Source organism: Cornus florida, unplaced genomic scaffold, assembly GCF_030987335.1.
Source record: "Cornus florida cultivar Cherokee Brave unplaced genomic scaffold, ASM3098733v1 CherokeeBrave_3.0.0_Hap2_Chr07, whole genome shotgun sequence".
NCBI lineage: Eukaryota > Viridiplantae > Streptophyta > Magnoliopsida > Cornales > Cornaceae > Cornus > Cornus florida.
Genome location: NW_026775577.1, coordinates 70,594,013 through 70,607,257, shown reverse-complemented (window position 1 = coordinate 70,607,257; position 13,245 = coordinate 70,594,013).

Genomic DNA, 13,245 nt, shown 5'->3' with positions numbered 1-13,245 from the left:
CTAAGTTATGGCCATGCCATATATCAAGTCTAAAATGAGTTATATGCAAGCTACAATTAATCATTTATTTCTTAATTTAATAAAAGACATGCATACAACTTATGCATCACTACAAAAACAACTAATTCACTTAGATAATAAATTAGAACACCCCCTATCTCACAAGAGGATTGTTCCTCTTGAATCCAAGGGAAACAAAGGAATTTCAAGCTTTCCTTCTAGGGTTATGAAGAGGAAGGTGAGGCAAAGCCTTTGTATTCCAAACTTTATGGTCTAAGGTAAGTGGAAGGAGACCAAAAATGAAGTCAAAGTTCTAAGCCAAGCTTTTCTTTCAATGGAGGCTAGGTTCGGATAAGAGCAAAGAAAATAAAGATGAGATAGAATGAATGAGGTGGGTGGAGGATCTAGTATTCCTCCACTCACTAGGTATTCTTACACTACCTCTCACACACACACAATGTAAGACTCAATTTGGTGCCTACATTTATCACCAATCCATGGCTCCTTCCTAAGCTTAATTATGAGCCTACATTGTCAACCATTCAAGCCAACAAGTGCACCAATCCTAGGCCAACAAATGGGTGAATCTCCACCCTCCACATGTCACAAAATAATGCTTCCAAGTGACTCCACCCCAATGCCGACAAGTGGCTCCATGAGAATGTGACACTTATTACACTTTTCAAAAATTACAAAAAGGTCCTTTTTCAAAATATCTTCCAAATTAAATTACAAGATGGTCCCTAAGACAAAAAATAATTATTTTACATAATTACACTAAAACCCTAAAAATCAAAAATGTTTCCAAGAAAGTATACATCCATGCCCTTTACGAAAAAAGAAAGCAACTAGCATGCTTTTCTACGAAAGTAAAAATATAGATATCATAGAAATCAATTATCATAGATGCATGCAAAGCCGAAATCAAATCCGAGCACGAAAAGTGAGGTTATGTAAGGAAAAATGATAAACGAAAAAAAAAAAAAAAAAAACAGGGAAAGGGACGAAAAAAGAAATCACCGAAAAAAGAAAGGAAAGAAAATGACCGGGTCATTACAAACATAAAGCTACGCGTAGGAAATGAGCATGCATCGACCTAGCATTTTACAAAATTATCACTTTAAGGTGAAATAAGTCAAAGGGGCTTATGCTACCTAACGTCTATGTCAAGATGAGACTCAGGGAACATCCTAAGCTACCTTATATCATTTCTAGTGTAAATCACATCACTCATGCAATTTAGACAACATAGAAGCATGTTATACAAAGTAACAAGATATAGATTCTCAAAGTTCTCAACTTGAAATCTAAAACACAAAAACAACAAAGTGGATCATGCCACCTACGTTTATGTTCTAAATGAATCTATAGGATCGTTCCTAAGCTACATTTGAACATCAAAACACAAATCAGAATATCGATACAATTTAACCAATATTGGAACTTCCAATACAACACATAAAGCATGATTTCTCTAAGTTAACATCTTGAAACTTAAAATGAAAAATCAATTAAAGAACAACAAGTTACGATATCATCTAATTATCAACTTGAAATGAAATGCGAAATCAAACAAAGTTGATACTTGGACATCACGCCGGATCAGACCAACACCATAGTTACTTTAGGGTTACTAGCCCATGGGTAACCTCCCTATGTGCGCACTAGACTGTAGAGGGACAATCCCCCGTACTAGAACCATGTCCTAGCCGTAGTCAAACAACGACATCCCCAAGTTTCCAAAATCAACAAGTTATGCAACAACGTATATATCAACAGGAATATACAAGATAATCAACTATCTACCAAGCACAACCAAATTTGGAAACACATACAATACATGCACTAAGTCCACAACTACTATGGCATGAGAAATGTCAAATTTTCAGTGTGCGATTCGTTACACGCTATAACAATATATTTCAACATTGAAAACATAAACTCATGAATCTAATACATGTCCAAAATCATGATTTAAACATATAACCAATGTCAAACACATGATTAAATCATTAACGCTATAGAAACGAAAATTAATTAAATAGACTAATTAATTTTTCTAAGTTTCAAATCTCAATCAAATGACCCATAATTAACACATGTTAAACAACATTGCATGGTCATTACATACATCAATTCAAAATCTTAATTAGGTCATTGGAACAACAAAGTAGAATTTAATTAAATCTTTAACTTCTAAAGCAACTTCAAATGGTCCCAAATTAATATATATGCTAGTAAACAAGTCCTAGTCATTTCAAATATCAAGTTTAAAACTCAATTAAGCCAATGGAACCCTTAAATTGATTTTAATTAATTCTTTTAACTAAAATCTCTAGATTTTCATACTCATCCAAATGCTCCAAAATTAAAGTATGTTAAAGAGCATGCCAAGACTTAATTTAATAAACTATCACAAGTTAATTTCATGCAAGGTATGGTGCGACCAAGCGTGTGCACAAAATAATGCACAACACTTTAGGTTTAGAAATAATGTCAAGTGGGCACCATATTTTAAAATTTATAAAACCACTAAACACTTATACTATGGAGTATGAAGTGAGCAGGGATCGTCCCAAGAGATCTAAACAATTATAGGTTTTCCAGAATTGAATTCTACTTTAATGCTTATGTGATTGCCAAAAGGGTTTTGTTTGTGATTAAAACTAATTTTAAACTAAATGATTGCAATAAAGAAATAGAGTTTAAGAGATTAGAAAGAGACTTAGGGTGTAGGATTCACCACTAAGCACATTCCCTAACTCACTCACTTTCAACTAATTGGGGAAATAATACTATGTAATCTATATGTGGCTAACAAGTGTAATGAAAAGTGTAAACCATCAATTTCAAGTATGAATCAACTACCTAATGACAATTAAACTAAGTGTAGTGCAATTCACCCATTCAAAGCATGATTTATCAATCCAAGTTACAAATTTAACACACATTAATCTAGAAGATAATGCAATTGTGACAAAAAGTATGGAATTCAAACATAAGTATGGATGGTCTACTTACCTAATAATTGAATTGCAATTAAATTAATTAAACTTAAATTAAACTAATTAAACATGAATTTAAAACTAATTAGACAACAAATTAACCTAAACATGTAGTACCATCCATCAAATGGAAGCATTTTTCATCAATTTAAAACACAATTACAACTAAGCAATACCATGCATAGCCATCACAAGAATCAATTAACAAAGAATTCATGTGTAAAATTTGTTTATCAATCAACCACACATAAGACAATATGAGATTAATACAGATAATCAATTGGAAGAATTTAATTCATAATATTCAAGACTATACACTAATTACATAAATTAATCCCCAAAAAAGTATGAAAAGAGAGAGAGAATAGGTTACATGCTTAGGGTTTATCCAACCCTAAGTAGAAGAATCAGCCACTCATGGTTGGTGGAGTCGAAGACAGGACAATCCCCATCATCTGCTTCATCTTCTCTGAACTTTTCTTCCAAACCCTAGCCTGTTCTTGCTTTTTCTCTTTTTTCGCGTGTTTTTCCAGAGAGAAAATACGATACTACGATACAGAAATAAAAAATAATAATAAAATAAAACTTTTCTTTTTTTTTTTCTCTAATAATCTTTACTTAAATAAAAACTAAAACTAACCCTAATCTAATGGCTCACTGGGCCTTAAGTAACAATCTCATTAAAGCCCAACAGTTCCCAAAATGAGCCCAAAAATTAAATAAAAACTGTAATGTTGCTAAGTCCTGGGGGATCGATCCCCCACCCTGGGGATCGATCCCCCCAGAGTTGACAAATTCCTTTAAGCCTTATTCAGCTCCATTTTTGCCCCGGGCTATTTGGTTTGCTTCTCCATCTTTGGGAACATCATCAAAGGCCCGAAATTGACCGCTTTATGCCATTGTCTGAAAATCTTTGCTTAACTCCAAAAAGGCTTAATTGGACCGTTCTTAGCTCATTTTAACTTTATTGCCCTGAAATACACATAAACATAAATTAGGACTAAAACATAAAATTAAGATAGATGCAAAGACTAAAATACTTTAACTTAGGTGTTGAAATGTGCAACATTTAAGCACTTATCACGCCCCTAAACTTAGATATTGCTAGTCCCTAGCAATAAACTACAACATGGAAATGAAACAAACATATATACAATTATGAACTAATAAAGCAAATAAAGATAACACCACTTTCGTAGGGATTACGGTTGCATTTAGCATATACAACAAGCCTTTTAAACCCCTAGGTTATCCCTAGTGGACGAGTGAAGTCTCGTGAGGGTTTGCAGAAATGATACCCACAAACATCAACAGCTCTTTCTTACTTGAGAAGCAACGACATATATCAAATAAGTGTTTAAAGTAGACTACTTCAAGTATGCAAATTTCTGCCATTTCTAAGCTATTCTCAATATTTCAACATCATGTAAGCAACAATGGTCCTCCACACATCAAGCAAGTTAATCATGCAAATTGAATCAATTCTATCATCCTTTTTTAGTGAACCGGCATCAAAATGTGTTGCTATCTTAGCAAATCAAAGTAATGGCATAGCCTTACCCTCAAACTAGCATACAGATATAGTACCAGACATCAAGACATTGAATGAACCTTGTTATTCAATCAAACATCTTTTTATTGATTTCATTTTTTTTTTTAATTTTTATTTATTTATTTATTTATTTATTTTTATGTATGACTATGTGCAATGTCCAAGTTCATTAAGCTCTCTAATCACCCCATGTAACAAGCGTTGAGCCAACGACTCCCAAACCAGATGGTCTTAGGGCGTTAAGTGTAAAGACACTCCTAAGGGCGTAATGACTCAGAATGACTAGGCTACGAACTCAAACTAATCATACATCTTACATTCTTTCCTTGTCTTCCTTTTTAATCAGTTGACACGTTGAAAGAATGCAGTTTTTTTTTTTTTAATTTATTTCTTTCTTTTCTTTGCAAGGTCATTTTATCAAGAATGAAAGCTTTCAAAGCATACTAGCTCAATTGGAACAAACCAAGACAATAATCAACTAAGCATGTACCCCACAAATTGAATGCTAGTGTGCGCAAGTGCAAATGTAGAATTCTAAAATCAACTCTCAAAACATTTTCAACCAACAAGATGATGTGTACCACAAAAGCAAACATGATGTCAAAAATTAAAATTTACCCCTAAATGGCATCCTAGAGCATACAAGAAGTATTAGACTCTAACAACTTGTTTTTTAAAGGCACTATGCTTCAAAAGTTCAAAATCATTGCCAAATATATCTCAAATCTCAATCATGCATTTAAAGCTCAACTTAAAGTAGAATGTAACAAGGCTACGTTACCCCCAAACTTAAACTGCACATTGTCCTCAATGTGCAATGAGAACAATGAAAGAAATGGAAAGAGTATACCGTGATGGCAAAAGTTAATGACGCCCGGCAATGATCCATGACGAAAGAGGTCTCCCCCAAACTTGGATGCAAAAACCTACTAGAAAAGCCATACTAGCAACTCACATCAAATATCAAATGGGATAAGTAAAGCATACATTCCAAAACAATATAGAATAAGATGTAAAGAGATATGATATGAAACCCTGGATAAAAGATTAAACATGTATAACCAAGTATAAGGGCATACTAGTAACATATTTTTGATTTTTGATTTTTTTTTTTTTTTTTCTTTTTTTTTTTTTTTTTTTTTAAGAAACAAAGAAAAAGATTATGTGTACACAACTTACAAAAGAAATAAAAAATAAAATGGGCTAAGTTTATCTTCTCTAGCCGCGATCTGAACCGCCGGAAGGAACAGCCGATTCGTGAACAGCCGTGAATCGCTGGGAAGCTCGCCGGAAGAACCCAGCTGCGACGGCGTTGAAAGAACAGAGAGGATGGTCGAAGAACTTGGGAGATTGGATTTGGGTTAAAGATTTGGGGCGAAAAGATTTGAGGGTTGGGCAGTGAATGGAGGAGAGAGAGAGAGAGAGAGGGAGGGGGAGGGGATCGATCACCCTAAGCAAGGGATCGATAATTTTAGACAAAAAAATTATCCTTCACTGTGGAATGAGAAAGCAAAAATACATGACAAAAAGGGATCGATCCACATGATTGGGGGATCGATCCACATAGGGCATTTTTTTTTTGTTGCTCTCTGCCAAGCATGGGATTGATCAATCCCCTTGCGGAGATCGATCCTTTATTTTTTTTATTTTGTTTTTTATTTTATTTTATTTTTTACACAAAACTAGAAAGAAATATATATACTAAACTAAAATATTTATATTCTATTTTTTATTGAGCTCCCATTTTTTTTATTTTTATTTTTTTTAACAAAACTAAAAAGAATATATACACTATAATGAAAAATATATATATACTAAAATAATGAAAACATGTAAAGAAACAAAATGAAAGAAAAATAATTAAAAAAAAAAATGAAAAAGGAAAGTAAACAAGCACTATATAAGGGATAAAAGAATTTTTTTTTTTTTTTTTTTTTTTTCTGGGCGATGGTCGCCCAATGCCGGGTGAATGATTATTATTATTATTTTATTTTATTTTATTATTATTATTATTTTTTAATTTTTGTAAACTACAACAAAGTATGTATAAGCAAAATAAAAATATAAAGAAATAAAAATGCAAATGAAAAACAAAAAGAAATAAGGGAGAAATAGAGTTGTGAAACTCTACGAAAAATACTAATATTTAACGTCTCTAGCAAGACGTTGGGACAACATGCTAATCAAAAGTATCAAAAACGGAAAATGAGACATCCTCATTAATCCGTTTGTCTATCTTCCCAAGTGGATCCTCTCTCATAACAACAAATTCATCTCCCAAAAGAATGGCTTGAAAAGAAATGACGTAAGATGCAATTTGTTTCCTTTCATCCATGGTCTTGAAAATGAAATCAATAATGGGTGGCCTTGCACTTGGCAAGGCAATGTCTTTCAAAGACTCAATTGAATTATTAGGGAACGCACTCTTTTCATCCATTTTCTCTTCTTCAATGATCACCATCTCTTCACTTTCCAAGTTACCTATGGAGTTCATTAGAAAGTTCACTTCATATGTGGAGTTTTCGATGTCAAAACCACATCCTTCATACATTTTCAAAAGGCACGCCTCAATTAGAGCTAACATTTTATTTTCAAATCCGGGAGAGTAAGTTAATGGAGATGGTTCCTCATAAAATGGTGGGGGAGGGTAGTAATCATAAGAGTGATCAAGTCCAATATATGATGATGATTCATGAAATGCATTGGACTCACTCTCATAAGGATCATGATATGATGGAGATGCATAAGGATAAAGGGTAAAATTTTCCCCCAAACTTGGATCAAATAAGAGCTCCATTCACATTCATAATCCAAAAACCATAAAATAATTGCCTCGACAATGGCTCATGCATATAACAATGAAAGTAATGGCCTCGACAAGGACCTATGCTTGGATAAAATATTTAAGCATTATGAAAGCCTCAACAAGGACTATCTCGCAAGCATAGAAAAATGAACAATTAGGGTAAGAATTGCTTACAAATGTCGTTAAGCAATTTCAAATTCCAATGATTGCTTTAAGATCCAATGTTCACCTTTCTTGTATCAAATACCTAATTGCATATTAAATGAGAAAATTAAAATTAAAATGACTTAAAAGTAAACAATCAACAAAGAACTAATGTCTAATTCAATTATTTAAAACCGTTAGATCCCCGGCAACGGCGCCAAAACTATGGTGCGACCGAGCGTGTCCACAAAATAATGCACAACACTTTAGGTTTAGAAATAATGTCAAGTGGGCACCATATTTTAAAATTTATAAAACCACTAAACACTTATACTATGGAGTATGAAGTGAGCAGGGATCGTCCCAAGAGATCTAAACAATTATAGGTTTTCCAGAATTGAATTCTACTTTAATGCTTATGTGATTGCCAAAAGGGTTTTGTTTGTGATTAAAACTAATTTTAATGTAAATGATTGCAATAAAGAAATAGAGTTTAAGAGATTAGAAAGAGACTTAGGGTGTAAGATTCACCACTAAGCACATTCCCTAACTCACTCACTTTCAACTAATTGGGGAAATAATACTATGTAATCTATATGTGGCTAACAAGTGCAATGAAAAGTGTAAACCATCAATTTCAAGTATGAATCAACTACCTAATGACAATTAAACTAAGTGTAGTGCAATTCACCCATTCAAAGCATGATTTATCAATCCAAGTTACAAATTTAACACACATTAATCTAGAAGATAATGCAATTGTGACAAAAAGTATGGAATTCAAACATAAGTATGGATGGTCTACTTACCTAATAATTGAATTGCAATTAAATTAATTAAACTTAAATTAAACTAATTAAACATGAATTTAAAACTAATTAGACAACAAATTAACCTAAACATGTAGTACCATCCATCAAATGGAAGCATTTTTCATCAATTTAAAACACAATTACAACTAAGCAATACCATACATAGCCATCACAAGAATCAATTAACAAAGAATTCATGTGTAAAATTTGTTTATCAATCAACCACACATAAGACAATATGAGATTAATACAGATAATCAATTGGAAGAATTTAATTCATAATATTCAAGACTATACACTAATTACATAAATTAATCCCCAAAAAAGTATGAAAAGAGAGAGAGAATAGGTTACATGCTTAGGGTTTATCCAACCCTAAGTAGAAGAATCAGCCACTCATGGTTGATGGAGTCGAAGACAGGACAATCCCCATCATCTGCTTCATCTTCTCTGAACTTTTCTTCCAAACCCTAGCCTGTTCTTGCTTTTTCTCTTTTTTCGCGTGTTTTTCCAGAGAGAAAATACGATACTACGATACAGAAATAAAAAAAAATAATAAAATAAAACTTTTCTTTTTTTTTTTCTCTAATAATCTTTACTTAAATAAAAACTAAAACTAACCCTAATCTAATGGCTCACTGGGCCTTAAGTAACAATCTCATTAAAGCCCAACAGTTCCCAAAATGAGCCCAAAAATTAAATAAAAACTGTAATGTTGCTAAGTCCTGGGGGATCGATCCCCCACCCTGGGGATCGATCCCCCTAGAGTTGACAAATTCCTTTAAGCCTTATTCAGCTCCATTTTTGCCCCGGGCTATTTGGTTTGCTTCTCCATCTTTGGGAACATCATCAAAGGCCCGAAATTGACTGCTTTGTGCCATTGTCTGAAAATCTTTACTTAACTCCAAAAAGGCTTAATTGAACCGTTCTTAGCTCATTTTAACTTTATTGCCCTGAAATACACATAAACATAAATTAGGACTAAAACATAAAATTAAGATAGATGCAAAGACTGAAATACCTTAACTTAGGTGTTGAAATGTGCAACATTTAAGCACTTATCAAGGTACGACCATAATAATTAAACTTTCACAAAAGAAAATTATTAAATAAAAGATGCAATCTTTATTCAAATAATCCCAATTTAATATATGTTAACAAACATACCAAAGCCTAATTTACTAGCATGCCACAATTTAATTTTAAGTTGAATATCATCATGAGAATTAAATCTTAAACATAGAAAATAATTAAATTAAATTCTAGATTTTGAACAAAAGCATGCATGCAAGTTGTATAAGCATATAACATGCAAGACAACAAAAATAATAACCTATAACACCCCCTACCTCAATTTGAGATGAAAATCTCAAATGCCACCAAAATGAAACCGATCCGAATCCAACGAAACTTCAGGGGGACAACACGGTGAACGATAAACTCCAAAGAGGACATTCCAAAATCCTAACTTGACCTCAAATCCGAACTCAAAAAATGGCCAAAAATGGATTCTAATAAGGAGGAAAGATGCGCGTAGTCAAGACAAACATAAAACACAAAAGCACTACGACTTTTTAACAAAGGGAAGAAGCTCAAAAGAAGAGAGAGAAGGTGGCAGCCCCTTGGCTACCATAGAATCTGGCCAAGAGAGGGAGGAAGAAGGTGAAACAGTGATTTTTCACTTTAAGGCATTCTATTTATAGTAAAACCCCAAAAGTGCCCCGAAAGGGCCCCGCCAGGTCTGAAAAAGTGGAATTCGCTCAGACGTGCTCAAACAGCAAAACTCCATGAACAAAAAAGAACCAAAATGAGAAAATATGAACAACAGAAGAAATGGCATCAAAAATTGAGTTCCGAGCAGAGAGATATGCCCCGAACAAGTTTGGCGGCAATCGGGGTCAAAAATCTTGAAACTGGGGGAAAACGACCAGAAGGAAATTCTAAGAGTACACGACTCGAGAAAAAGTGAAAATGAATCCCGTACAAGGATCCAGGATCAAAACGAGGCATATTTGCAATAACTTTCCTTAATTGCACAATGGCCCCTCCAAAAAGTGAAACTGCACTAATGACCCAGAATGAAAATATCTTCCAAAAATATTTTCTTAAAAACCCCTAAAATAAAATATCTTCAAAAGATATTTACGAAAACACCCCAAGAAAAGAAAAATATTCTGAAAAACTATGCATCTATGCCCCTATGGACACCGAGAGCAACTAGAGTACTTTGCTACAAAAGTAAATATACGTGTTTCATGGAAACCACTTAGAATGAAGATACGTGAAGTCAAAAACCAACTCCGAACACAAAAAGTGAGGTTATGACAACAAAGTGACAAACGAGGAAAAGACAAAATAGGGAAAAGGACGAAAAGTGAATAGTGCCGAAAAAATGAAAATGTGAAAATGACGCGGTCCTCAAAGGAAGTTGTCAATCCAAATAAAAGAGTCTCGGAAATCATTTCAGAGCACCCGAGACGACACTAAGTGATGAGAAATTGAACTCAAAAGGGAAAAGATCAACGGAAAAAAAATATCCGTGAAAATTTGAGAAAAAGGAAAGGAAAGAAAATGACCGAGTCATTACAGTGACCAAGGTCCTCCACATGATCCTCATTATGTTCCTCCATTGATGAATTTAGTTGAGATAAAATATTGTGAGGATGAAGGGGTTCGTGCTTTTAGCCCTAAAAAGCTAGTATTAATGGAGTTGATAGAAGATAGAGTTAACTGAGTGGATGAAGCTGGTTAGTATAGCCTCGTTGAATTTCTTGGGTTACCATGAGTGGGTAATTGAACATTAATGGTAAGAGTTTGGGATGAAGGAAAGAAAAGGGATGAAGAAAGAAAGGAATAAGATGGGAGAAGAACAAACGATTGGTTAGTCGAGGTGGAGCTATGGAAGAGCGTCTGGTGATGGAATTTGAGCCAAGATGGAGATTATTGGGTTTATGTATCAGATTCTTGAAGATTTTTGAATGCTGAAGAAGTCCGACCAGTTAAACTTTAGACTGGTCGTTTTTGTCTGATGAGTTATGGGATTTACTTCATTGATTAGAAGACATTCTTTCCCATGGACTAAAGACTTGTGGAGCAAGGCTGAAGACTTGTGGAGGAAGTTGTGCCTCATCAAACGTCTATTTTAGAGCTATAATCCATCTGGTAACTTCTTGTTAGACAAGAAGGTATGTGAATCCTTGTTTAACAAGGAATCGGTTGAAGACTCTAAAAATAGAGGTATGATTGAGTAAAGAAGGAAAAAAAGGTTTGAGTAAGGGGGGCGCAGGGGGGGGGGGGGTAAGTGCAAGGGTAGAGAGACATAGAGGTAGCCAGAGTGAGTAGTAAAGAGAGAAAGAGAATGTCTCCACCTCATGAAGTAAGTTGTGAGTGGTTGCATTCTCTATAATTGTATTATCATCTTCTTAATTCATTATTGCGAAGTTCTTCTATCCATGGACGTAGTCTTTGAGGATTAGGTGAACAACATTAAATATTGTGTCGTGCTTGATTTGTGTATGATTGTATCTCCATAAATGCATGATCGATGGTTATGTGATGATATGCTTCCGATGTACTTGAATGAAAGGAAATTTAATTCCCAACAACTAGTTGGAGGGAAGTTAATATTCCTAACAACTTAAAATTAAACGGGGCTATTTTGAAGTAGGTTTTTTTTTTTTTTTTTTCACTGACAAAAAATGCATTCATACATTCACTTTGCCTCTATAGGAATTTGAACCCTCAACCTTCTAATTTAAAAGACAAGAAAGTACCACTAGACTGCACGATAAGCGCTGAAAAGTGCACATTTAAACCCCTTAAGCTTGAATGTTCTAAGACCTTATTTTATCTTATTTTCCCGTTTTACTCTAATTTCATGTTATGTCCCTTTTCAGGCACTTATCCCCAAAATAAGTCAATTCAGCTGAATTAGAGCATTTAAAGAAGCAATCTCAAGCTTAGTGGAAGAAAGAAGCAAAGTGGAAGCAAAGTGGTGAAGAAGCCCTCTTTGATCGATCGAACCAAGCTCCGATCAATCACACTGTGATCGTTCCAACCATGTTATAATGGATCGAGCCTTTTGTCCTCATCCGCAGGAAAATTTCCCTTTCGATCTATCTAACCTTTCCTTCGATCGATCGAACATTTTTTATCTTATCTCCACCTACCACTTTTATCCTTTTCCCAAAAATATCTCAGCCTTGTCATTATCTAAAAAAGAACTGCCATAGTTTGATCGATCCAAGCAACCTTGTGATCGATCGAACTACCTTAAGTGCATGAAAAACAGAGTCTAGCCAACTTAAAGGTGTGCTTCAATCTATATGCTCGTTTTTGGGAGAGCAATGTTTATTTTCTTCTACTTGACTGAAGGTCCTTCACCTGAGTTCTCCAATCTACCTGCTCTTCTTTAAGTGAGTAACGCCCTTCATCACCATCTTCATACCTTCACACCATCATGTCCTTTGATGGAATCTCCATGACATCTCACCATCAATCTTCCACTTTAACAAATTTCCCATGACCAACCTTCAGCTCTGATGAAGGCTGAACTTCCCAAGATAAACCATCAACTCTGATATCAGGTGTCAAAAATATTAATTCCTTTCAACTAGCTTTGATACCAGTTTTTAGAGTTATATCTCCCTTCATTCAAGCACAACAGAAACATATCATCACATGAGCATCAGTCAGACATACACGGAGATACAATCATACACCAATCAAGCAAAACATAATATTTAACGTGGTTCACCCAAACCTCTAGGACTACATTCACGAAGAGAAGAACTTTACTATTGTGAATATAGTACAACTGTAGATAATGCAACCACTAACAACTAACTTCATCACTCTCCCCTCTTCTCACTCACTCACTCACTCAAATCATTTTTTTCTTCTCTACCTTCTCCACTCAATCTTACG